The 27,739-nt window shown below is 33.9% G+C and overlaps 2 pseudogenes; both read right to left on the bottom strand.

Annotated features, from left to right (window-relative positions):
- Positions 1-21,421, bottom strand: part of LOC149580014 (uncharacterized) — a 174,965-nt pseudogene extending 153,544 nt beyond the window's left edge.
- Positions 21,422-21,452: 31 nt separating this feature from the next.
- LOC149580013 (MLO-like protein 10 pseudogene) lies at positions 21,453-22,565 on the bottom strand (annotated as a pseudogene).
- Between the last annotated feature and the right edge of the window lie 5,174 nt (positions 22,566-27,739).

Raw genomic sequence — 27,739 nt, 5'->3', positions numbered from 1 at the left:
TTATGGATCTTGAGATATGGTACATGAGTTAATTCTAGAGGGTTCATTTGAAAGGTGGATTTTCATTGGTTATCTCCATGTGCATGTGTTTTTATTATGTTGTTTGAGATCAAGAGATGGTTTTATATTGAGCATATTCCTTGGATTAGGAATGGTTATTTCTTGGTTTAGGAATGGTTTATGAGTTTGATCTTTTTTTGAGAGGCCTACATCCATGATTAGTTATATTGTATGGTTTGGGTGTTGTTGTGGATTCTTGGTTGGGGTCTTATGGAGGATATCATACTTGCACAATTTACATATAGAGGTGTGTGTAGAAGGACATGATCCATGTTATGATTTGCATGATATTCTCTTTGGTCTTGGTTATATTCATTGATGTTTGGTTTTAGTTACATTGGATTTGAGATTGGTTGGAGATTGTTATAACTAGTTTGTCCCCATATATGTCTAGTTGTAGTGGCATAATAGGAGGTGGAATCATTCATGTTTGAGATGTTGTATACTTTGATTTTGTAGCAGGTACTAGGATGGAGCACTCGGTGTACTTTGATCCATGATGGTGGATGTTCTAGAAGGGATTGTTCCCTTGTTCATTTATGTGGCTATAGATTGACCTTATGCAATGTATACAACAAGTGAGAGATTATTGAGATTATAGGCATTGCACATATTGCATAATAGTGTTATATTATTTTATTTTATTTTATTATGCAATGTTGCACCTAAGAGCACTTGCAAGATGTAAATATTCTTATGGGATAGTTTTGATGAGTTTATTATAACATTGTAATAATATTTGATGTAATTAATTAATATTGGGGAAAAATAATTAAATGTCCAATATTAAATCTAGGGTCGATGGGTTAGGACATGGTTTTATCACATGGTTCTTGTAATACCACTTGATGGTTTTGTGGAACTTTCTACTATATAACAAGCCATAAGGGTAGTTGTTGTATAACAAGACAAAAAGGAAAATTGAAAGAGTTGACTAAGACAAGGCTTGACAGGTTAATCAGAGAGATCAGATTTCCATAATCCTTTAAAATTGTTCGCAATTTCTTGTGGATTAGATTTTTTTGAAATTTTTACCATCATCATTTTGAATCACACTATGTGATTCATCATCGGGATGAGAGAGCAATAGCTACAAAAAACATAGTGTTAATTTTCAAGGGAGCATTTGTGAAGGTTGGAAGCATGGCATGAGATGTGTGGATTCATGTTTGTTCACATAGATTTATTGGTAGTGGCTATGGCTTTGAAGGCTTAAATGGTTATATTGCAATGCTATTTTTGTTGAATAATACATAGTGATAGATTCTTTTGGAGGTTGTGTTTTTTCATCAATGAGGGCTTTCTAGGGTATCTCTTGTGTCATTTTTTTGTGGGTATATTTTTGTTGGAAATGTAAGAAGAGTAACTAAGAGAAGAGGGGAAAATTAGTTACCACAAAAATAATTCTTAGATCCCTTAAGATATTAGTACAAAACAAAAACCAAACTCTACTAAAATTAAAATATTGTTGTAACTTAGTTAGCACTAAAATACTCGGTTAACATAGTAACTTGATTTACACTAACAATCACTGTCACTTAGTAAACACTCAATTAATATTGAATATATGCAATGTTACTTTGTTAAAAATGAATAAGTAGATCTTATTATATTAAGTGTAATAACCTTACTTTTTAGAATCATCAAGAAAATAACATAAACACAAGAGACACTTAGATTTAATGTGGAAAATCAATTTGGGAAAAACCATCAATTGCAACTAGTTACTATTTTTTACTCTTCTAAAGTGAGCCCTATCAAGGGCCAACCTAGTTAAAGATTACAAAATACACTGTTAGGCGTGACCCTATTAAATGATTTAGCTCATACTATTAGGAGTGGCCTTGTTAGAGGTCTTTATACACTTCAATCTAAAAATGCCACCATGTTAGATGATTTGGAGAATAGTTGTTAAGATAAATCTTTAAAGAGGTTTGATTCACTAATATAATTATTTGAGACTAATAATGATATGACCTGATTGATGATGCATATTGTATCTATTGATTTTAGATCTCTATTCTCACTTGAATACTTGATCATCCTTGATTAAAATGTTCTTTGCAACTCAGTCAACTTCAAATTTGCTTCATTGATTTATCTTTTCAATCCCATGATTCTTCTTCTCTTCTACTTACAATTCAATCCTTAGCTTGACCGTTACTTATATATTTTACCTTGTCAAGTTGGGTTGAATATAATTTCAAATAAATAAAATTCATCTCATGAATCGGCTAGAACTAACCAACAAAATTGATATAGGACTCGGTCAACACTAACTCAAAAATGATTTTCCTTTAGACTTCCTTTGGTAATTGAGGGAGCTTAGTTAACACTGGTTCCATCCCAACTTTCCTTTGGCTATTGAGTGAACTCAGTAGACATTCTCTTCCTGCAAACTCCATTTGGTGGCTGAGTGAGCTTGGTTAACACTTGCTCTAAACTTGGTTAACATTGAGATTCTTGTTATACACTGCAACTTCCTTTGACTCACAAGTGAGCTTGTTGAAGGGAGCTATCCTTAAAACCATAAACTCATAATAGAAACAAAGAAACAACAGGAAATGCAAGAACAAAATATGGACTTCTTATTTGCACCATAAATGTGGAATTATAGAGTTCAAAAGTACAAAATTGTAACCCACATGGGTGCCTTCATTACAATAATCTACAAGACTAAGCTATGAACTACCACCCACAGCTATCTTAGACAATGTTTGGGCCTTTCTTAAATAAGAAATTTTATGTCACTGGAGAAGGTTCTAGACATTGAAAATTAGTACCTAGAGCCGGTAGACCCTAGCAATACATGTAGAGTAAGCCAAATACATCTCTGACAATTATTTTAGATATTTCAAGTTGTCCAACTTTGAAAAACCATAACTCTTGAACCATTGCTTGGATTGCCTATTATAACCACTTTTTGGAAATGCCAAATCTTGATCTACAAGCTTGGAATGGTATGCATGCCATTCCCTTGAGTTTTTGGACCTCGTCCAGGAACTCTAAAGCCTCCAACGGTGAATGTGAAATTTTTTTTGCAAATATTTCCACTGAAAATCTACAATAACTTCTTTGATACTTATGATTGAGCAATGAGATTTTTATGGTAGGCTTACAACTCTAAAATGAACCTTCTTATAGAAAATGAAAATATTCTGAGCTCATATGAAAAACTTACTAAAAATAGAAAGTTCTTATAAATAGTAACCACCTTGTCTACTAGTCCTTATTAAAATAGAAAGGACTAAAAGTAAAATATATTTATTTTGGGTGATGCAAGATTTCTCTCACACCTAGGATGCTCTTGCATCAAACATCCATAGTAATTTGAGAAGTGACTATGTCACATCTCAGGTGTTCAGAGGAAAACCAAGATAGTTAACCTCCTCTCATACTTTCCATGATGAATCCTCAACTGGCCTCCCTTTCTATTAGACCAAATATTCCTCATAAGTTTTTTTCATAGTACTTTTACCAACATGACTGTGTAATATCTCCTCAATCTCCTTTGTAGCCAAACTAGCTGCTAGAATACTCCACTGCACTTTTGTAACTTCATCTCTATCGCCTCCTTCATAATGCTCTATCAAATCTAAAATATTAAATATTGGTGAAATATTCAATTCACCAGGCAACTCCACTTCATACACATTTCTAGAATCATGCCTTTTTCACTATCTTGCATGGTCCAAACTTCTTCATCTTCAACTTCTTATATGTACTCACTAGAAAATGCTTCTTCCTGAAATGAACCATGAATTCATCTCCAATCTAAAATTCCTTATACCTCCTTTTCACATTAGCCTTAGAATTATACTATGTATTCATCTTTATAATGTGCTTCCTCCCCTCCTCATGGATATTATTCAAATGTTCAACAAAATCTTCTACTTCAGCACTACTTATCTCTCCTTTATCCAATTGCCTCAATTCAAAAGTATTTCTAGGACTATTCCCATATACAATCTGGAATATTTATTTACCAATACTCCTATTGATAAAATTATTATATGCAAATTTTTCCTATAGTAAAATCATATCCCATCCTTTTGGTTAATCTCCAACCAAACATCTTAGCAAGTTTCCTAAACTATGATTCACAATTTCTATTTATCCATTAGTCTATGGATGATGTGATGAACTAAACTTCAAATTTATCTTCAACTTCTTCCATAATGTATGCTAGAAATACCCAACAAATTTGGTATCCTAATCTGAAACTATACTCTTTGGAAGACCATGTAGTCTCACCACTTATCTGAAAAACAACTCTGCTACATGAATAACATCATGAGTCTTCTTGCAACAAATTAAATGTGCTATTTTTGAAAACTTGTCAAACACCAAAAAATAGAATTATGCCTACACTGATTTCTTAGTAATCCATGAACAAAATGCATGCTGACATCCTCCCATGGCTTCTCTGGTACAAGTAATGGTTGATACAACCCTAGATTCTAATTCACTCCTTTCACCATCAGACATACTTTTCAACTCTGTACAAACTTCTTCACATCTTGCTGCAAATGTGGCCATTAATAATTCTCAGCAAACAAAGTTATGATTTTATCCATTCCAAAATATCTAGCCAATCCTTCACTATGCTTCTCCTTAATGAGATTCTCTCTCATTGAACTTCTAGGAATGCACAACTAGCTTCCTTTGAACAACATACTATCTTGTATCATGAAATCCAACCACTTTGTCTTGTCAACTATAGCAGGTCCTATAGAAGCCTTCCACACTTCACCAAAATTAGGCTCATCTAGATACAAAGTACCAAGTTTCTTGAACCCAAACACCTCTATCTACATTTTTGTCAACAAAAATTGTCTCCTACTAAGACCATCTGTAACTCTATTAGAATTCCAACTCGTGTTTCAAAAAAAATGTATAACTCCACAAAAACTCAACCCACTTCAAATGCCTTTGGTTTAATTTTTCTTGACTATTCAAATATTGCAAAGCTTGATGATTAGTATACAAAACAAAATCCTTAGGAAGAAGATAGTGTCTCCACTTCCTCAATGCTTGAACTATAGCATAAAATTCTAGATCATAAACAAAATATTTTCTTTTGCCATCATTCAACTTCTCACTAAAATAAGCAATAGGTCTACCTTCTTGGCTCATAACAACTCCTATTTCAGTACCACTAGCATCACAGTCTACTTGAAACACCTTGTTAAAATTAGGAAGTGCTAAAATAGATTTCTTAGTAAATTTTTATTTCAATAGATTACAACTCTTATTTTCTCCTATAGTCCACTTAAACTCTTTCCTATCCCCTCTCAGTGTTTTAGTCAATGGTCCACAAATAGTGCTAAAACCTCTTATGAACTTTTTGTAAAAACTAGCCAATTCATGAAAAGATCTTACCTCTTTCACACTCTTTGGAGTAAGCCATTCAAGGATAGTGTTCACTTTCTATGGGTCCATTTTCAGACTTTCTTCTAAGACTACAAATCCTAGGTACACCAACTCCTTTAGAAAACTGCACTTCTTCAAGTTTATCAGTAACTTTTCTTCAACTTATCAACTACCTTGTGAATATGGATCAAATGCTCCTCCAATATCTTACTAAAGTCATAATATCATCTAGGTAAAAAATAAAAAAATTACCTAGAAACTCCTTTAGTACCTCATTCATGAGCCTCATGAAAGTGCTTGGTGCATTGGTTAGCCCAAAAGACATGACTAACCACTCGTACAACCCTTCCTTTGTCTTGAAAGAAAATTTCTACTCATCACCTTCTTTCATGCAAATTTGATGGTATTGACTCTTCAGATCTATCTTTGTGAAATACTTAGCTCCACTCAAATAGTTCATGATATCACCCATCCTTGGTAATGGAAATCTATATTTTATTGTGATCTTGTTGATAGTATAGGAATCTATGTACATCCTCCATTCTCCATTCTTCTTTGGTGCTAATATGGATGGTACAAAACATGAACTTAGACTCTTTCAAATCAACCCCTTCTGCAACAACTCATGATCTTGTCTATTCAACTCTTCATTTTCTACTAGTGTCATTCTATGCACTGCCTTGTTTGGTAAGCTAGCTCCTAGAGCCAAATCCATCTTGTGAATGGTCTTCCTCATTAGGCACAATCCATTAGGTACATTATGTAATACAATATCAGAAAACTTTCCCAACATATTTGCAACTTCTATAGGTACCTCATCTACTTCTTCTTTACTATCTTTTGGAATTATAGAAAAACATGTATGCTTACTCTTCATACCTTTGAGAAACACTTTTCCATTAACAAAACATAATCTAGCAACACTAATACCTTTTCTTCTTTCTCCTTCAAAAACTTCAACTTATGTTTCACTCTATCCTTGGTTAGGGTGTAGGTATTTTCTCACCCATCATGTACAATATGTCTATCAAACTACCATGACCCACCCAACAAAATATGACATATGTCCATAGGTATGATATCACAAATTACCTCATCCTAGTAGCTTCCAATCTTGAAGTTCATAGAGCACTACTCATTGACCATGACCTTGTGATCATCTTTCACCCAAGCAATATGGTATGGATGTGGGTGTTTTTTTCTCTTTAGCTTCAACTTGGTGACCATTATTTTTAACACTAGATTCTTAGTACTTCCACCATCAATGATCACATCACAACACTTATCTTCACATCTGCACCTTCTGTAAAACAAGCTTTTCTTTGTTTAGGTTCATTCTCACCACTCAACATGACTCTTTTGTTAAGTAGGACATCTCCTCTTTTAGCATCTTTAGAATGTGAAGATTTGACATCTTCATCAATGTGTGCAACTTTGGCCTAGCCTTTTGTTCTTTAAAATCTATCCTTCCTTAGTGCTAGGAATATTCAAATGCTCTATACCCCTCTTTTTCACACTAAAAACATTTCCCATGGAAGCCTCCTCTTCTAGATCCTTTTCCTCTACCTCTTCCTCTCTAATCTCTATTGTTTAGATCATGGAAATAATTAGAATTGTTTCCCCTCTAGTTCTAACTCCTACTTCTAACCTCATCCTTATTCTTTTGATCATCATTATGACCATCATAAGATCATCTACCATATCTTCCACCATGACCTCTTCCATTGTTCTTATTGTCAAACTTCTTGCTCAATTTTTCCTCAACTCTTAGGGAAAATTGGTATGCCTCCTCCATACTATTAATTTGAACTAGATTCAACTCATCCTAAATGTTTGGCCTTAACCCATAAAGATAATGGGCCACTTTCTCCTTATCAGATTTTGTATGGTGATGCAGGAGAATCTAGAGGTATAAGGGCAATCTTGTGTCAACCAAAAAAATGTACTTAGACTTAGTTTTTGTTTCATGTGTTTTCATTTATGGATACCCATTTGGGTCAAATTAAGGTTCCAACTCTCACGATTCCACTATCAGTGTTCTAGGATAGAGTATTTGAACACCTTGGGATACTTGTAAATGCTAAAAAAATAGGAGTATGTAATTGAGCCATAATTTTTGTGAACTATAATTTGTAAATTGGTCGAAAGATTGTAATTGTAATTTAGAGCATTACAGAAAAAGAATCAAGTCGAAAGGCCCCACGGTTTGAAAGTTATTACAATTTTTCAGTTTCTAGAGACCTCCTAAGAATTCTTTGAAGTCAGGCTAGGGGCATTAAATGACCTCAAACAGGGCCAAAAAATGGGGGATGAGTGAAGCTTTTCCATAGGGCTATAGAGAACTTTAAGATCTTTCTGAAAATGTAAACAGTTTGTCAATCGGAGCTGCGGTTCAAAAGTTATGCCTCCCAAAAGTTTGATTACCATTTCTAGATTCTTCTAATTTTGTGCCAACTTTTAATGCAACTTCTAGAGCCTTCCATTTGGTTGGTTGATGCCAACTAGCACTTTCTAGAATTTATTCCTAATCCTTAACCCTTTGGGGTCTATTTAAGAACATTTCTGGCATCGTAAAAGGCAGTTCGAAGTGGAGTTTGAGAGGGGGTACTAAAAGGAGAAATTATCTCCAGACTTATACTATTGTAAGCCCTTAGGGCATGTTTTGAAGTCTATTTTCTCTATACTAAATGTAATAGCATATTTACATAGTTAATAAAATTTTTCCTTTCCTATTGTGTCCATTCTGTGCTTGGGTTGTGTCCCCATCAAGTGGTATCAGAGCTAGTTTTCCTGAGTGTGTAGACAGAGCATCGACTGTGAGGCAGTTTGCACCAGGACTATGTGGTTGTGGGTTTGAGTTAAGAAGATGCCTCCATGAATAGAGCATGGTGGAAGGGCTAGAGCTATTAATCCTAAGGAGGTTAGAGCCCTCCAAAGGTAGGTACAAGCATTGCAGGAGGAGCTCCGTAGAGGAACAAATGTTGCTGCAGGCGACGAAAGTGATGATGACAATGAAGAAGAAGAAATTGGACCAGAAGGGGAATTTGATGGGGAATTTATGAATTAGGTAGAGGAAAGGCAAATAGGGCCATTACTAAGTTTGGGAAAAGACCTACAATTGATGTGGGTGTATTTTCAGGAAATCTGAAATCAGATGAGTTGATCGACTAGATCAATGAACTGGAAGAGTACTTTGAGTATGAGGATATCAGGGATCTAGATAGGGTTAAGTTTGCAAAGACCAAATTGAAAGGCCACGCTAAAATTTGGTGGCAAGAGGTTCAATTAGAAAGAAATAGAAGAGGAAAGGAGAAGATCACAAGGTGGGATCGTATGGTGGACAAATTGAAGAAGCAATTCTTTCCTGTTGACTACGAGCTTGATTTTTTTAAGAAGATGCATGGGTTAAAGCAAGTAGAAAAATCAGTCCAAGAATATACAGAGGAGTTTTACCAACTTCTAATTAGAGTAGGTCATGTAGAAGAAAATAAGGAGAAGGTTGCTTGTTATATTAGTGGGTTGCGACCTAGCATCCAAGAGGAATTATGTCTGGTAAGAATGACTAGTGTTGAAGAGGCATACCAGTTTGCCCTACGAGTTGAAGAGAAGCTAAATAAGAGGTTTGAAGGGAGACAAAGAGGGTGTGGTCAAGGAGGAAGAGATAGTGGTAGGTCATCTGGAGGCCAAAATGAAACCCAAAAGAAGAATGAAGATGTGGGTATTAGTAGGAACCAGAGGAACGAGGGTTTCAACCGCTCTCAAGATCAAGACTTTTGAAATCAGAGAGGAAGAGGTAGAGGATGTGGACAAGGAAGAGGAGGTTTCTATGGTACCTATTTCCATTTCAATGAAGAAGGTCATCATGTCTTTGAATGCCCTCAATGAAAAGGAAGGATAGATAAGAGAGCTAAGGGTCAACCTAAGGTTGCTCATGTGGATGAGGATGCACGATCATCACATTCAAAAGATGCAGAAAGAGGAGAGACATTAGTAAATGAAAGGGTCCTACTAAGTGGTGAGATTGAACTCGGACAAAGGAGGAGTTTATTCCGTACCAAGCACAACTATGAGGATAAATGTTGTGATGTGATCATTGATGGTGGTAGCACTGATAACTTGGTATCAGAGGAGATGGTCTCTAAGCTAAAGCTCAAGAGGGAGAAACACCCCCAACCCTATTAGATTGCTTGGGTGAAAGATGATCATAAGGTCCTAGTAAGTGAACATGTTTAGTAAAATTCAAAATTGGGAGTTACCATGATGAAGTTCTCTCTGATTTTATTCCAATGAATGTTTGCCATCTATTTTTGGAAAGACCATGGTAGTTTGATAGGTATGCAGTACAAGATGGTCATGCAAACACATACTCTCTAACAAAGGATGGAGATCGCCACAAACTGAAGCCCATGAAAAAGGAAGGCAAAAAGGTATGTAGCAGTGCTATTATTTGTCTTGTTGATGGAAGGAATTTTTTAGATGGCATGAAACATCAATGTATGTGTTATGCTTTGATTCCTAGGAAAGATAAATAAGGTAGTAGTGAAATACCACTTGAAGTTTCAGATTTACTAGGTGAGTTTAGAGATATCATCTCTAATAATGTTCCAGAAGGATTGCCACTAGTAAGGCAAATTAGTCATCTGATAGATTTAATCCCAAGAGCTAGTTTTCCTAACAAGGCTGCTCACAGGATGACTCCTACTAAAATTGAGGAGCTAAATAGACAGCTTTAGGAGCTATTGAGGCAGGGCTTGATTTGGGAGAGCCTGAGTCCATGTGCAGTACCTGCAGTACTAGCATCAAAGAAGGATGGAGAGTGGAGGATGTGTACAGACTCTCGAGCTATAAATAGGATAACCATCAAGTATCAGTTTCCTTTGCCAAGAATGGATGATCTTATGGACTGCTTGATTGGAGCTCAGTACTTCACAAATATAGATCTCAAGAGTGGCTATCATTAGATATGGATACAAGAAGGAGATGAGTGGAAAATAGCTTTCAAGACCAAGGAGGGTCTTTATGAGTGGTTAGTCATGCCCTTTGGATTGACGAATGCCCCAAGCACCTTCATGCAGCTTATGAATGAGGTACTCAAGAAGTTCTTAGGAAAATTTTTATTTTCTATTTGGATGATATTTTAATTTTTAGCAAGACTTTGGAAGAACATTTATTACATATTTGTAGTGTCCTTGAAAGGTTAAGGGAAGAGAAACTATTAATTAATCTAAAGAAGTGTATCTTTGCAAAAAGAGTTTTAGTCTACTTGGGGTTTGTTATATCACCTGAAGGTCTCAAAATAGATCCAAAGAAGGTAAAAGCCATCTTGGAATGGCCTACTCCAAGGTCTACTACTGAGGTAAGATCGTTCCATGGTCTAGTTAGTTTTTACAAAAAGTTTATTAATAATTGCAGTGGTATATGTGCACCCCTGATTGACACAATAAAAGGGGATAGAAAAGAGTTCAAATGGATTGTGATAGCTGGGTAAAAGCACAAACCTGTGTCACCTTTTATGAAGAAACATGATATTAGAATGCGATAGTTCAACATTAATGACAAAAAAAATGGTATTTGTGTTTAGAATTTGAAAATGATGTAAACTGATGAAATGTGTAGAATTGGATGAAATTTATGCCTATAATTTTTTAAAATTTTTTTGAGTAAGAATTTATTCATTTCTTTTATTTTGAAGTCCCTTTTTTAACTATAAAAAATATAGGGTGTAGTTCCCGTCAAAAAATAAAATGCAAATCATCTTTTTTTGTTTTGATTTGAAAATATCTTATAGATGACATGCATATCTAGTGCACAAAAAAAGAAATAACTATTTTTTATCTATATTTTCTTTGTTATAAATACTCAAGCTCGACCTTCTCAAAAGCCAACAGTTTTTTCCTCCCGTCAAAACTTTCCAATCAAATCTACACCTTCTTGAGAAAAAATTACATATTCATGAAGAGGACTCTCTCCTCTAGAGATAAATATATTTTTTCTATTTTTTTGGTATGATTTACTATTTTTTTCCCTTTTTTAAGTGAGCATCTTCTGAAGTGTTGAAATATTGACTTATAATATTTTGAAATTCTAACATATTATAACTAATCAAAACACTCTAAAATTTATATAATGATGATATTGAATCTAAGATCTATAAAAGGGTATTTTTAGTTTTTGAATAAAATTGAATTTTGATAGAGAAATGAAATTTGACCAAAACAGGTTTTGATATCACAAACGGTGACACAGATCTGTGCTTTTACCCAGCTACGAGAAGTTTTGAATTGCTAAAGAAGAAGGTGATAGAGAAACCTGTGTTGGCACTTCCAGATTTTAGAAAGATGTTCTAGGTGGATTGTGATGCTAGGGGCAGTGCTATTAGGGCTATATTAAGCCAAGAAGGTAAGCCTATTTTATATTTTAGTGAAAATTTGAATGATGCGAAAAGGAAGTATTTTTTTTATGATCAAGAGTTCTATGCAATAGTTCAGGCCTTAAAGAAATGGAGACATTATTTATTGCCAAAGGAATTTTTTATATATACTGGTCATCAGGCATTACAGTACCTAAATAGCCAAGGTAAATTGAATCAGAGGCATATGAAGTGGGTAGAGTTCTTGTAGAGCTATACATTTGTGTTGAAACATTGAAGTGAAAAATCTAACATGGTTGCAGGTGCACTAAGTAGGAGACAATCGTTGCTTACAGTAGTGCATGTTGAAGTAGTTGGGTTTGATGAACTCAAGAATCTATACTCTGAGGATCTTGATTTTGTTGAAGCATGGAAAGCTTGTAAGGAGCCTGTTGCTGTACACAGACCTAAGTGGTTAGACTATCTAATTCAGGATGCTATGTTATTCAGGGGTATTCCAAGGAGTTCCATGAGGGAAAATTTGATTAAGGAGAAACATAGTGGAGGGATGGCAAGAAATTTTGGTCAAGATAAGACCATTGCCATTCTTAAAGAACATTATTTTTGGCCTCAAATTTCACAGGATGTGAAGAAGTTTGTACAGAGTTGTTAGATTTTTTAAGTTGCCAAGGGATTTAGTCACAATACTAGACTATATCAGCCATTGCCTATTCCATCAAAGCCATGGGAGGACATAAGTATGGATTTTATTCTTGGATAGCCAAGGACATAGAGGGGTAATGACTTAGTATTTGTGGTGGTTGATAGGTTCTCCAAAATGGCACATTTCATTCCATGCCACAAAACTCATGATGTTGTCCATATTACAGACTTGTTTTTCAAAGAGATGGTAAGACTACATGGTCTCCCAAGGAGTATAGTTTTTGAAAAAGATACTAAATTTATAGGGTATTTCTAGAGAACATTGTGGAAGAAGTTGAGAATAGACTTGAAATTCAGTTCCACACATCACCCATAGATTGGGCCAAACAGAAGTGGTAAACAAAAGTTTGGGCAATTTACTGAGATGTTTAGTGTCAGATAAGCCCAAGGGGTGGGATTTGACTCTACCACAATTAGAGTTTGCATACAATAATTCTGTAAATAGGAGTACTGGAAAATCACCATTCCAAATTGTATATGGAAGTAGCCCAAGGACTGCACCAGAATTGAGGAAGATAGAGCAAGGAGAGAGGGCAAGTGATGAAGCTGAAGAATTTGCTGAACATATCAAGCGTCTACATGAGGAGGTTTAGGCACACATTACCAAGATAAATCAAGAGTATAAAGCTAGGGCTGATCAAAGGAGAAGACATAAGGAATTCCAAGTAGGGGATCTAGTCATGGTACACTTATGGAAAGAAAGATTTCCAGCTGGTACTTACAACAAGCTGAAAATGAAAAAATTTGGGCCCTGCAAAATCCTAAAGAAACATGACTCAGGAAATGCATATGAGGCGGAGTTGCCAGATGGAATTCACATTTCTCCTATTCTCAACATTGCAGACTTAATAGAGTATCATGATGATGGTGCAGATGAGGAGCTGATGTTAGAGCCATGTCCAATTCCTACTTCTAAGAAGGAGGAGATAGAGGAGATTCTGGATAGTCGTATGGGTAGGAGTACCAGAAATAGGTAGTATAAAGAGTATTTGGTCAAGTGGAAAGGATGACCGATAGAGGACTCAACTTGGATTTTAGCAGCTAAGGATTCCCATTTGAGATTTCCTCTACCATTCATAAAGTGACAGGGTCACTTTCCAATTTACCCTAGGTGTCTGATGCAGGAGCATCCAGAGGTATAAGGGAAATCCTGTGTCAACCAAAAAAATGTACTTAGACTTAGTTTATGTTTCATGTGTTTTCATTTTTGGATACCCATTTGGGTCAAATTAAGGTTCCAACCATTTGGGTCAAATTAAGGTTCCAACTCTCACAGTTCCACTATCAGTGTTCTAGGATATAGTATTTGAACACCTTGGGATACGTGTAAATGCTAAAAAAATAGGAGTATGTAATTGAGCCATCATTTTGGTGAACTAGAAGGTGTAAATTGGTCAAAATATTTTAATTGTAATTTAGAGCATTCCAGAAAAAGAATCAGATTGAAAGGCCCCACGGTTTGAAAGTTATTGCAATTTTTTAATTTTTGGAGACCTCCTCAGAATGCTTTAAAGTTAGGTTAGGGGCATTAAATGACCTCATATAGGGCCAAACAATGGTGGATGAGTGAAGCTGGTCCATAGGGCTATAGAGCACTTTGAGAGCTTTCCAAAGATGTAAATGGTTTGTCAATCGGAGCTACGGTTCAAAATTTATGGCTCCCAAAAGTTCGGTTATCATTTTTGGATTCTTCTAATTTTGTGCTGACTTCTAATGTGACTTCTAGAGCCTTCTATTTGGTTCGTGGATGCCAACTAGCACTTTCTAGAATGTATTCCTAATCCTTAACCCTCGGTATTTCTAAAAGGCAGTTCGGAGTGGAGTTTGAGAGGAGTTACTAAAAGGAGAAATTATCTCCAAACTTATACTGTTGTAAGCCCTTAGGGCATGTTTTGAAGTCTATTTTCTCTGTACTAAATGTAATATCATATTTACACAGTTAATACAATTTTTCCTTTCCTATTGTGTCCATTCTATGCTTGGGTTGTGTCCCCATCACATGGCAAACTCTAATGAGAACTTAGTAGAACTCTTTGGTATACTCTTGAATAGATTTTCTCACTTGCTTCAACCCTTGCATTTCTTTAATAAATCAAGCTCATAATCTACAAAAATGAATTGTCACTTCAATTTAGCTACCATCCATTCCCATCTGGTGATTTTGTCCTTTCTCTTTCTATTTTGCTCCAACTAAATCTCCTGCCACTAGATCTCTACATGTCCCTTCAATTTTTCCTTCGTAAACTTGATCCTATGAAGATCTTCAATATCTTCATACTCAAAGGACTCCTCTAGTTCATTGATCCAATTTATTAGATCCTCTTGATTAAGATTTTATAATAATGTGGGAACCTCAAACTTAGGTCTTTTTCCAATCTTGGAGATGGCCCTAAAAGTCCTCTCTTCCTCTTGGTTTAGAACTACCTCTACTTCAACATTTTCTTCTACTTTTTCCTAATCTTCACTTTCATCTCTTACAAGATGATTTATTCCTCTATACATTTGTTCCTCCAATGCTTGGATTTGTCTTTGGAGAGCTCTAAAATCATCAAGTGTAACACCTACAACTCTTCCACCATGCTGTCTTTGTGGAGGCATTTTCACACTTTTGCTAAAACCTTACTGTAAACTACCTCAAAATCAATGATCTATCTACACACTCATCCCAAAACATAGTTCTGGTATGAACTACCTCACAATCAACAATCTGTCCACACACTCAAGAACTCTAACTCTGATACCACTTGATAAAAGGTGCTCCCCTTAAAATCTTAAACTCATAATAGAAACAAAGAAACAATAGCAAATGTGAGAACAAAATATGGAGTTCTTAATTGAGATGCAAATGTGAAATTAAAAAATTCACAAGTACAAAATGCTAACCTACATAGGCACCTTCATTATAGTAATCTACAAGAATAAGCTACAAACTACCAACTAGAGTTATCCTAGACATTGTTCAGGTCTTTCTTAAATAGGCAATTTTATGCTACCCAAGAAGGTTCTAGACATTGAAACTTAGTACCTGGGGCCACTAGACCCTAAAAATACATATAAAGTTGGCCAAAGACATATTTGACAATTATTTTAGATATTTTGGGTAGCCCAACTTTAGAATGCCATAACTTTCAAACTATTGCTCTGATTGGCTATTATAACCACTTTTCAAAAATTTCAGCTCCTAATCTACAAGCACAAAATGGTGCTAGTGCCCTTCTGTCGAGTTTTTGAACCTCATTTGGGCACTCTAAGGTCTCTAACAATAAGCCTGGAGATTTTTCTACAAATATTTCCATCAAAAATCTGCAATAACTTCTTTGATACTTATGCTTGAGCAATGAAATTTTTATGGTAGTCTTATAACTCTAAAATGAACCTTCTTGTAGAAAATGATAACATTCTAAGATCATATGACAAACTTACTAAAAATAGCAAGTTCCCATAAATAGTAACCACCTTGTCTACTAGCCCTTATTAAAATAGAAAAGATTAAAAATAATTTATTTATTTATTTACTTATTTTTTAGATGAGGCAAGATTTCTCTTATGCCCAAGATGCTCCTACATCAAAGTTTGACATACACTTATTTTTCAGTATATACTTGACATTTGTGTAACATGAAAGAAAACATACAATTAAATGATTGTATCCAACAATCTCCCTCTTTGGCATTGATACCAATATAACATGTTAGGATACATAGAAATTTCAAAGAAAAATAGAAGTAAGGACAATATCCTTAGTTTCATTCTAATTCTCCTCCATGAGAACTCCCTTTTATCAGTATGAACTCCCTCTATCATCAATCTTTTATTGCAATGACTACAATATCAAATGCTTCCTCTTTGATATCAACCAAATTCATTCTCCCTCTTCAACATCTCTTCTATATAACAGTAAACTCTCTATATCAGACATAAAATTTCTCTAAATTTATCTAACATATGACAAAAAACTCCCCCTCTTTGACATCTTATGCCAAAGATAAAAATCAATGTAGTTTCCATGTACCTTAATGTATAGATTCATATGCAATATGCTCTGACAATACTACATCAAATTGTCTAATCTTCAAGATGCTTGGTTGATGCATCACTAAAATTTGATTAGTGAGATTCAGATAGGAGAATAACCCCTAGCTTACCTCTTAGATACAAAAATGCATCCTTAAGCAATGGCTTGGCAAATATTTCTGTAATTTGTTATTTGGTATTCACATATTCCAACCTCACCTCTTTTTCTTGCACTAATTCTCTCCAAAAATGATATTTTGTTTCAATATGCTTGGTCTTGGTATGCATCACTGGATTCCTGGATATGTTTATTAAACTCTGTTATCATAGAAAATAAAAACTAGGTCCTTGATTTCTCCTTCATACCTGACAACAATTGCTTGAACCACACAATGTTGGAATAATTGACTATTACAAAAACTTATTCTACTTATGCTATAGATTGAGAGGTATAGTTCTACTTCTTACTTGTCCAACATACTAGCCTCTTTCCAAGAAAAAGTGCTCCACCTCTAGTGCTCTTCCTATCATCAATAGTTCCTGCCCAATCTACATCAATGAATGCCTTCAAATAAAAGTTTCCTCCTTTCTTATACCACAAACCATACTCTTCAGTACCTTGTAGATACCTCATGATTTTTTTGATTACCATCATATGATTTTTCTTTTGGATTAACATAGAATCTAGCCACCATACCAACTACTAGTGTTATATCAATTATTGTGTGTACCACATACTAAATTTTTCCAATCATTGATTTGTATGTAGTCTAATCTACCTCTTTGGAATTATCATCTTTGAAAAGCTTATGTCTAATAGACATAGGTCTTCCAACTAGTTTGGAATACTCCATTCCAAATTTCTTCAGTATCTCCTTGATGTATTTCGATTGAGTAATATAAATACCATCCTTCATTTGTTGAATTTTCAAGACAACAAAGAATTTGATCTCTCTAAACATTGACATTTCAAATTCCTTACTCATTCTCATAGAAAAATATTTACAAAAATCATCATTTCCATTAAATAATGTATCATCCACAAAGATTTATGCCAACACAATCTTCTTATTTGGTCCTTCTTTGATGTATGGGTTATTGTTATCATTAGTTCTTTATAAAAAAAATTCTTGAGATAATTATGTAACCTTTCATATCATGCTTTAGGGTCTTGTTTGAGACCATACAAAGATTTTTGTAGTCTGCAAACCATGTCCCTTTTTCTAGGATCAATGAAACCTTCTAGTTGCTCAGTGTAGACTTCCTCTTTTAAGTTTTCATTCAAGAATGTTGATTTCACATCTATCTAATATACTTTAAATCCTTTGTGTGCTGCATATGCAAGACATGTTCTAAAACCTTCAAGTCTAGAAATAGAAATTTTTTTTTCTCCATAGTCAATACCTTCCTCTTGAGCATAACCCTTGCAAACTAATCTTTCCTTTTTTCTTGAAACTTCTCCATTCTCATTCACTTATTTTTAAATACCCATTTTGTACCAATTACATTCTTGTCCTTAAGTCTAGGAACAAGAGTCTATGTTTTATTCCTTTCTATCCAATCAATATTTCCATTCATTACTTCTATCCAACTTTCATTCTCTAATGCATCTCTAGCCTCAAATTTAGTAAGAAAACATGTACCTTTTAAATTATTTCTTGTTATTTTGTACCAACTAAATAATCTCCAATGATTTTTTGAGGTGTATGATTCCTTTTGACATATCCAACAAGCTTGGGTTCCTTTTTCTAAATTCACTAGGTTCACTATGATCTTTCGAATCATGCTCAGGTCCCACTATCTATGACTTAGGTCCATCAAATGACATAGTTTGCACTAGCTAAAACTTAGGTCCTTTTGATTATGACTTAGGTCCTTTTGACTATGACTTGAGTTACACTAGTTGCAACTCAAGTTGAACTAGGGATCTCAAGGACTTAAGTGGTGAATGATGTTGATTGACACTTGCTTGAACTTCACATATAGTATTAGGCTCATAGTAAACAAAGTTTCTATAGTCTTTAGGTTCTTTCTTGCTTTATTCTTTAGACTCTTCTGCAAACATCAATCTTTACATGTGCACTTTTTATAACTTTGTGAGTAGATAGATTCAAACATTTGTATGATTTACTCTTAGTAGAATATTCCAAGAACATGCCTTCATCACTTTTCACATCAAATTTTTATTTTCTTGATTTCTTTAGAATGTAACATTTTCTTCCAAATACTTTGAAGTAACACACATTAAGTTTATAACCATACCATAATTCAAAAGGTGTTTGATTTGAATCCTTGTTCAACTGAACTTAGTTCAAGGTATGAACTACAATGCTTATTGCTTCCTTCTAATATTTGATAGCAATATTCTTCTCTATCATTAGTGTCCTTGTAAAATCCATGATTGATCTATTCTTTTTTTCAATAATACCATTCTACTAAGGTGTACTAGGTGTAGATACCTATCTTTTAATTCCTCTTTCATTGCAAAATTCATTGCATTCATTTAAGATGAATTCACCTCCTTTGTGTGATCTTAAACATTTTAGTTTCTTTCATGTTCTCTTCTCAACTCTAGGTAGATACCATTTGAACTTTTGAAAATCTTCTAATTTATCCTTTAAATACATAGTTGTCATCATCCTAGAATAATTATCAACAAAAAGAAAGTACTTATCTCTAGTGTACCTTTGTATACCAATATGTCCACAAAGGTCTGTATGAACCAACTCTAGTACTTCTTTAGAGTGATAGCTTTTTCTTTTAAAACTTGTCTTTCCCATCTTTCCAATTTGACATTTCTTGCATATGCCCATATTAGGTTTCTTTAGGCTTGGAATGCCTCTAGCCCTTTTGATCTTGCTTATATTTACTAGGTTGTCAAAGTTCACATGACACAATCTTTGATGCCATAACCAATTGTCTTTTGCTTGAGCTATGAAACATGAATTTATAGTCAAATCTAGGTAGAATTTATTACCTCTTTTTTGAATACTAGTCCCAAATATATTTCCATCTCCATCTATCATCTTGTCTTTTCTATTCATGAATTCTACCTTGAATCCAATGTTATTCAATTGTGCCACACTAAGTAGATTATGCTTCATGCCTTCAACCTAATAAGAATTATCACATCTAAGATCATTGGTTAGTGCAATACAACCTTTTCCCTTCACATAACATGGTTCATCATTACCAAATCTGACACTTCCACCATCATGGTGTTCCAAGTGCTCAAATTTAGATTTATCACTAGTCATGTGGTGAGAAAAAATACTATCAATAATCCCTGTATCATTATTACTAACATGTAAGATAAGGGCCATCTTATCATTCTCATCATCTAGTTCATCCTTAACAATAATGTATACCATTTCATCTTCTTCACTACTATTAGAATCTTTAGCAATGTAACAAGATTTCTTACCTTTATCCTTGTAGATTTTGAAATCCTTCTTGCTTGTGTACTTGTCATTTTTCTTTTTTTCTTTTCCTTCCCTATTTGGACACCTTGTAGCAATGCCACCAAGTTCTTCATGAGAAAAGAAAATCAAAGGAGTTTTGGCTTTGTACTTTCCTTTAACTTTGGAAAATCTTCTTGCAAGTAAAGCTTCAATGACTTCAAGATCATCAACAGAACCATCTTCCTTTGAATTGAAAGGTACAGCTCCCTTATCAAATGATATTCAATGAATTTACTATTCATAAACTAATTGGGTATGTTCTTAACCTAAGAATGGAAGAGGGAAAACCAAGCTAACCCTAGACTAAACTACCTTGGGTAGTGAATTTAATCATAAACCTAGCCAACTCCAAGAACCCACACTTCATATGGCTTCCTAGCATTGGCAATGTAGAAATGAATATTGTAAATGTAAATGCAATGAAACTAAAATGAAAAGAAGATTAAACATCCTAATCTTTACAATAGGAACAATTGAAAATAATCTAATTTACAACCCATTCACCATTTGACTCAAGATGTAAGAAAGTGTTCAAAACTAAATACAACCATGCTCTTTGTATTGAACACCACAAATAAAAATACTTTGAGTTTATTTTCTCACAATTCCTTTGCCAAATAAATTACAAAAATTAGAATGAAAAATCCCCTAAATACATCAAAATTACTGTCTCCTCTCTACCTCAGCAATACCTACCCTTGTAGAAAAGAAGAACCCACTTTACTTCCATCAAATTCCTATTTAATATCTCCTTTTCCTACTAGGACCCTTCAGTCACCAAAATAATTGATCCTTTCTAATCCAAGTATTTAATCATTTCTTAATGATAATCTATTTCAACCTTTTCAAATCCCATTCTTTTAACTTCAATACCTTGACCATTTTAATGGTATCTTTCTTTATGGGTTTAATGCAAAGGATTCCCCAAAGTTTGTGACAATCTTATGAATATTGGTACTGTTGAGCTTCCTTGACTCTTCATTTTCAAAATAGGAATGGTCTAGAATGCTCTTCCTTTTTTTATAGATTCCCCTAAATCATCAAATGACATATGTTGGATTGTGGCCAGGTGAAAAGCAATTATAGCAGGCTTGTTGTGCTGAATTAAAGAAGAGATTGCAACCAATGCTTTGATCTCGATAGTTACATCAGAATTAGATACAAAGTTGGATAGAAGCAACTCAAAATCCTTTGCATCCATGACAAGTTGTTGGCATTTTAAATTATTCTGCACGATGGTAGTTACAACCTCTATAGCTCTTTCTCTAATAGATGCATGAGGATTCCATAGGTACCCAAGAAGAGGAGTCAACCCTCCAATTGTATGTAAATCATTGGCCATATCAATGGATTCAACATGATCTTGAAGCTCCTCCAAAATTCTTTCCAAATCTGCAGCTATGACCCCTTGTGCCTCCAAAACCTCTTGAGGCATTTTCATGATGACAGTAATCTCTTTCAGTTGAAATAATTTATATACCCTCTTTCTTCTCTTTTCCCTTAATAGTTGGAGAATGGATGGAGCGTTCATCATTTAGAAGAGATGCATCCACTTCAAGATTTGAGATTTCATGTTCTAAGTTATAAATCCTTTCACCAGCTCCTCTTCTATCAAAACCTCCTATTTTCTTGAATTTGTGCAAGAAGTAGATTGGTGAAGGTATTTGAGTTGAAGTTTCTGCACTTCCTCTAGAACCAAACTTGTGTTGTCTCTTATCCTTTTTGGTAGTCTTGTGCCATCTCTTTATTGCATTCACTGTTTGCCCATTAAATATGGCCTCCTTGGTATTTGATCTCATCTATGTCACAAGTGCATGGAGAGGAAATGTAATGTAACTACACAGGAACTGCATGACAACTCCTATGGAAACTCTTTTTATTATGGCTCCAAATTTTTTGTGAAAGAAAGACTTCAGACCAAACTCATACCATATCCAAAAGAAATTTATGAGTTGAAAAGAATTCATGAACAACACAAAATGTATCAAAAATAGAACCAATTGAGGTCGACTAAACCAAAAATGCCCATTACTATGCTTCACTACTAGAAGTCCTTTAACTACAACATGTCTTGCTTGGATTTCTACAACCATCTTTGTTATGATAACTTGCAGTTTTGTTCCAACCAATAAAACTATAATTAGAGGAAGGAAAGCTAGTCAGAAGTATGCTTTCCATCTTAATCCCAACAACTACTTTAAAGTCATCCTCCAGAGATCTACTTATGTATTTGCAAAAATTAAATTTATTGTTTGGAGCCAAGTGAGTGGAGATGAAGTTGTGGCATAATGTCAGATAATCAACTTTAGTCGCTGAAAAAAAAAAAAAAACTATCAAAATAATGGTTCAATCCAAATCATAATTGGCATTTTGTTCCTAAAATGTACATGATGCTTTACAAAAGAAGTTTCATGAGTAAGCCTGAATCTTGAAGGATCATATGAAAATTGGTACTCCATAGTTTCTGTCTCCTTTTCCCAGACTTTCTAACAGTGCATTTTTTCTCTTCTGAGGCCCATGGTTACGATGTTGTATAAAACTTGGAAATTTGCCAATACAAAGATGAATATGTGCAATTGATGCATGACACCTTCAGAAACAAGGGGAACCAAGCCCTAGTACATCAAGCTCCCAAACCAGGGAGGTGAAGTCATAAAAATTCCCTCTATCAAGGTACAATTATATTTTCCTGAGAAGCTCAATCTTTACACCATTATGCTCAACTTTCTTTCCTAGGATGGGTTCTATACAAACCTCTCCAATAACATCTCCTTGGCTTTCAAAAAGAGGCACCAAAACTATTTACCCGTTATCCTTCTTTACCATAGCCTATTTGTGGATTTTTGCATATTGACTTCACTTTGGCAAAGAATTAGAAAATAGCTTTTTCTCATGGAAAATGAACATGGGAGGGCATTTTCCACCAAAGAAACTTCTTCATGCTTGGGTCATTCAATGACCTTGCCCACCAATAAAAGTATGCTCACATTCTTCTACTTTAGATGGTTGGGATGCCATGTTGTAGAACTATCATTCAACATCTCTTCAAGAACTTTCATCCTAGCCTCTCTACACCCTAGAGTGCTCACAATGGGCTTGGGCATTGAAATTTTGCACTTGCAGGCCCATGCTATGATATCCACATAGGTAGCTAGTATGAGGAAGGACATTCTTCTATCTTGCTATGAACTTGATGTTTGGTGGAAAGTGGCAATTTGGCTTCTTTGGCAAAAAATATCAAAATAACTTCTCCTCTTCTTTGCAAAAAGTCCTGAATGAGCTTCTCCTATGGTAGAAAAATTAGAAATCTAGTTCTACATCCCAATTCTACATTCCAATTCTAATTTTGCTTCCTTTTGTATATTCAATCAAACAATTTTGAAGACTAACTCAATTATTTCTTTCTCTAAGTAAGATTATGAACATGAAGTTGAAGAAGCATAATAAATCATATCAAACTAAACCTATAATTCTGAACCAAGGCTATAAACTCTAAATTATGGCATAGGAACCTTCACATCTACATTATAACTTTGATATTTATCCTTCATAGAAACATTGTTAAGAAAATTGGAAACAAATTTGGAGAAGTCTTTACCGGAGGAAACTTTAAAAGTTTTTAAAATGGTGTTCTAAAAGTGCACCTATAGCTGGTTCTAAATGGGGATTATGTCCTTCAAAGTACATAAAGAATCCAAATTCTGAAGCAGAAGATAAGTGCCTTATCCATTGGGTTATAGAGTTGAGCCAAAAAGAGGGTAAACATAGAGTTGCTTTCTAGGAGGGTGGAGAGGGGCAAGGCAAAACCAAAACTAGAAAACAAACAACAACACAACAATACAACATATTTACAAATACATGAGGAAACCTCACCAAAAGAAGTGGAAGCATAATGAAACTCAATAATGGCCATTAACCAGTTGTGAAAAGAAGGAGCCATTTTGAAATAATGCATGGTATCCTAATGAAGCAATCCATCTCAGCTATAATTTAATGACCCCCTCAATATTGAAAATCAACTCTATATAATGAAGAAGTCTAATAGGAAAAATATTATTCCCAAAGAGCCATGTTTTATCATAGAATTCTAGTTTTTCTTTATCCTTTTGCATGGAATATTTGAGGCCATTCCCAAACTCAAATTGGAACGAACATTTCTCAAATATATCCAAAGAAAAAACATCATTATCTTTATCATTTAAACTCTTGGGAATGTCATAATTTGGAGGACTTTCAACATACTTGACAACCTCAAATTTTGAGCAGGCATCTCTAATTTTAGAATAAACTTTGACTAAGATAACTTTCTTATCCTCCTCACTAATTAAATTTGAAAATTTTCTATCCAAAATAGAAACATGGGATAATGAATCAAAACCTAAAGCTATTAGAGGAGCATCCCATTCTTCAATAATCGATAAAAGTTGAGAGATAACCTCCTCCTCTTTACAAGGTAATTTGTTTGTTGAAGTCATGGATGGTATCAACTATTGCAGCCTTTTAACTTCTTCAATCTCAACCATACTTTCATCTTGAAACTTAAAGGAAGAGTTAGAAAATAATGATCCTTCATCTATTTGACATGATGGAATTTTATCATAGCATACTAATAGAACCAATATATCTTGAATATTGCTTTCTATTAATATAGGATCAAACTTCAATCTAAAACTTCCTTTATTCTCAAAATAATTGACCTTTTCCTCATTCGAACAATTAGGTTGAAAATGTAAATTATAGGAACAACCATCATTACTTACTTGAAGATCATCTTGTATATGTTGTTCTTCTTCCTATTCATGCAACATATGTAATGAGATGATGTTAGGCTCCTCATTTTCAGCTTGCTAAAGAACTTCACATGCATGCTCTTGTTCCTTGGGTTTTTACACCAAAGGTTTCTTCTTGATGAGGAAAGAGCCATAGCTAGCCTTCAACCAATTCACACTTCTTGTCAAGTCTTCTATAACTTCTTCAATTAGGTTTTTGAATCCTGGGATAAAGATAAAAATTTCTGAAACATCTTTATCTCTTGCTAGCATCCAATCTTTTAATTTTTTTGAATATTTCAAGAAATATTCCTCAACAGAGCTGCCAACCTCCATCCTAAGGGAGGTACCTCAAATTTTGAAAATGAAAGTACTGAACTACTTGACCAAAAATTCTAATAATTAAAAATAGAGTTGCCAATCTCTAGGTAGCACAGATAACAATAAACTAAGGAAGTGAAACTTAACACTAATCTTCTATATCGTCTCCCTAGCAAAGTCACCAAAAATCTATTGGTAAATAGATTAGTTCTTTTTTATTTTAACTCTCAAATGCCCAAATCTGAAAGAACAACCAGATACCAACAATTGGATAATCTATCTTCAAGTTGATAGATTTTGTCTTAATTGAAAGGTACAACTCCCTTAACAAATGATATTCAATGAATTTACTATTCCTAAACTAATTGGGTATGTTCTTAACCTGAGAACAGAAGAGGGAAAACCAAGCTAGCCCTAGATTGAACTAACTCAAGCAATGAATTTAATCGTAAACCTAGCCAACTCCAATAACCCACACTTCATATGGCTTCCCAGCATTGGTAATGTAGAAATGAATACTATAAATGTAAATGCAATGAAATTGAAATGAAAAGAAGATTAAACATCCTAATCTTTGCAACAGGAATAGTTGAAAATACTCTAATTTACAACCAATTCACCATTTGACTCAAGATGTAATAAAGTGTTCAAAACTAAATACAACCATGCTCTGATTGATTATAATCAGAAAAAGTAATAAAAAAATACTACGATTTAGAATAAAACCTCTTTGTATTGAACACCACAAATAAAAATACTAAAGTGAGACACTCACCCTTAACTTGCTTAACACTGAGACACTCATCATACACTGCAACTTCCTTTGACTCCCAAGTGATCTTGACATATACTAATTTCTTAGTATATACTTAAAATTTGTGTAACATCAAAGACAACATACAATTAAATAATTGTATCCAACATTTTTCTATTATCTTGCATGTGAATTTCAATTGCATATTTATTTCAGAGCTATTATGGGTTATGTGGAAATGATTATATTCTTTGTTGCAAGTTTCTTTACAAAAGATTCTCTAAATACCATTATCTTCACAAAAAAATTTAAACTCATTTGATGTAAATTCTCCTCCTGTATCAAATCTCAAATATCTAATATTCAAACTAGATTCATTCTCAACTCTACTCTTAAATATCTTGAATTTCTCAAAAGATTCATATTTTTCTCTAAGAAATTCTACCCAAATCATTCTAGTGAATTAATCATCATGAATCATAAAATGCCTTTCTCTATAGAATGATCTTATCTTAGTAGGACCACTCTATATGCACAATTTCCATCTTTGCAGATGTAGTGAACTTTTTGCTTGGAATTTTTTCTTCTTCTTCTTTGCCATTACACATTCCTTACACATCACATTAGTAGGTTTCACAATCTTAGGAAAATATCTAATTGCAAATTTGGTATTGACCCTCATAGTTCTATCAAAGTTGATATATAAAAAAAATCTTATTTCACATCCAACCATCATCCACCTTAGCAACTAAACATGTCATTTTAGTAGGATTCAACTAAAATACATTACCTCTTGTCCTTTTACTAGTACCAATCAATGTGCCATCTTTTTATTTGATAATCTAGGTCTTCTCTATAAACAACAACTAGTAAACCTTGTCTACTGACTATCCAACACTCAAAATATTATGTTTCAAACCATCAACAAAGTAAATGTCATCATTGTTGGTCTTTCCATCAAGTATAATAGACCCTTTTCCTTTTATATGATAGGTTGCATTTTTTCAACTCTAATAATTCATCCATCATAACTATTGAATTCAAAAAGCTTATTCATATCTCCATTCATGTGATCAAAAAAACCACTATCATTAATCCAATCACATTTATTCTTTTCAACTTGTGATACTAATGCCTTTTCTTCTCTAACTTCATTTTTTTTAGGGCTTTCTTCCTTAATAGCTACAAATCCTATCTCATCATTTTCACCATCACTTTCACTCAAGAATTCTTCTAATCTACCATGAAATTCCTCATTATTTGCAACAAGGAAATCCTTAGGAATTCTATATTTTAAAATTTTCTTAACCTTCTTAACTCTTTTAGGATATTTAGAAGAATAATGACCAAGTTTATTACAAGTCCAACACTTAGGATTTTGTTACCTTTAGGTTCTATCCTCATAAGGAAGGAAATACCTTCCTCAATCTTCTTGTCTTCTCGAGGATTTTTTTTGTTTGGTACTTGTATAATCTCCACTTATACTTGAATGCCTTGTCAACATAGGCTAAACACTCAATGCACTGAAAGTAGTCTCAACTCTAGATAATTCTCTACTTTGTCTCATCCATATTTATGTTGATTGTGATCTTCCAAGAAGAGTTTCTCTTGTGAATTTTGTTTTCAAAAGAATAACTTATTCAATCATCTTTTGTATATCTTAGCCCTAATTGATAATTTAATTGATAGTGGGAGATTATTAGGTGATGATTCTATGAATATATGTCAGAGAGTCATATTAATTTTCATATATCATTGATGTCAAAGTTTTTGATGGCTAGACATTATGCTAACTTAGTTGAGTACCATATCATTAGACTGGTAAAGATGATTTGATTGATGAAGACAAAAGTTATATGTAAGCTAGTCAATGGGTACTTGGATGAGCAAGACAATGATAATATAATATTGGTTT

The sequence above is a fragment of the Cupressus sempervirens genome, chromosome 1 (genome assembly GCF_028749045.1).
Source record: "Cupressus sempervirens isolate cs-2001-9-10 chromosome 1, ASM2874904v1, whole genome shotgun sequence".
Classification (NCBI taxonomy): domain Eukaryota; kingdom Viridiplantae; phylum Streptophyta; class Pinopsida; order Cupressales; family Cupressaceae; genus Cupressus; species Cupressus sempervirens.
Note: the sequence above shows the minus strand (reverse complement) of the source record. Positions and strands in the feature narration are given on the sequence as shown.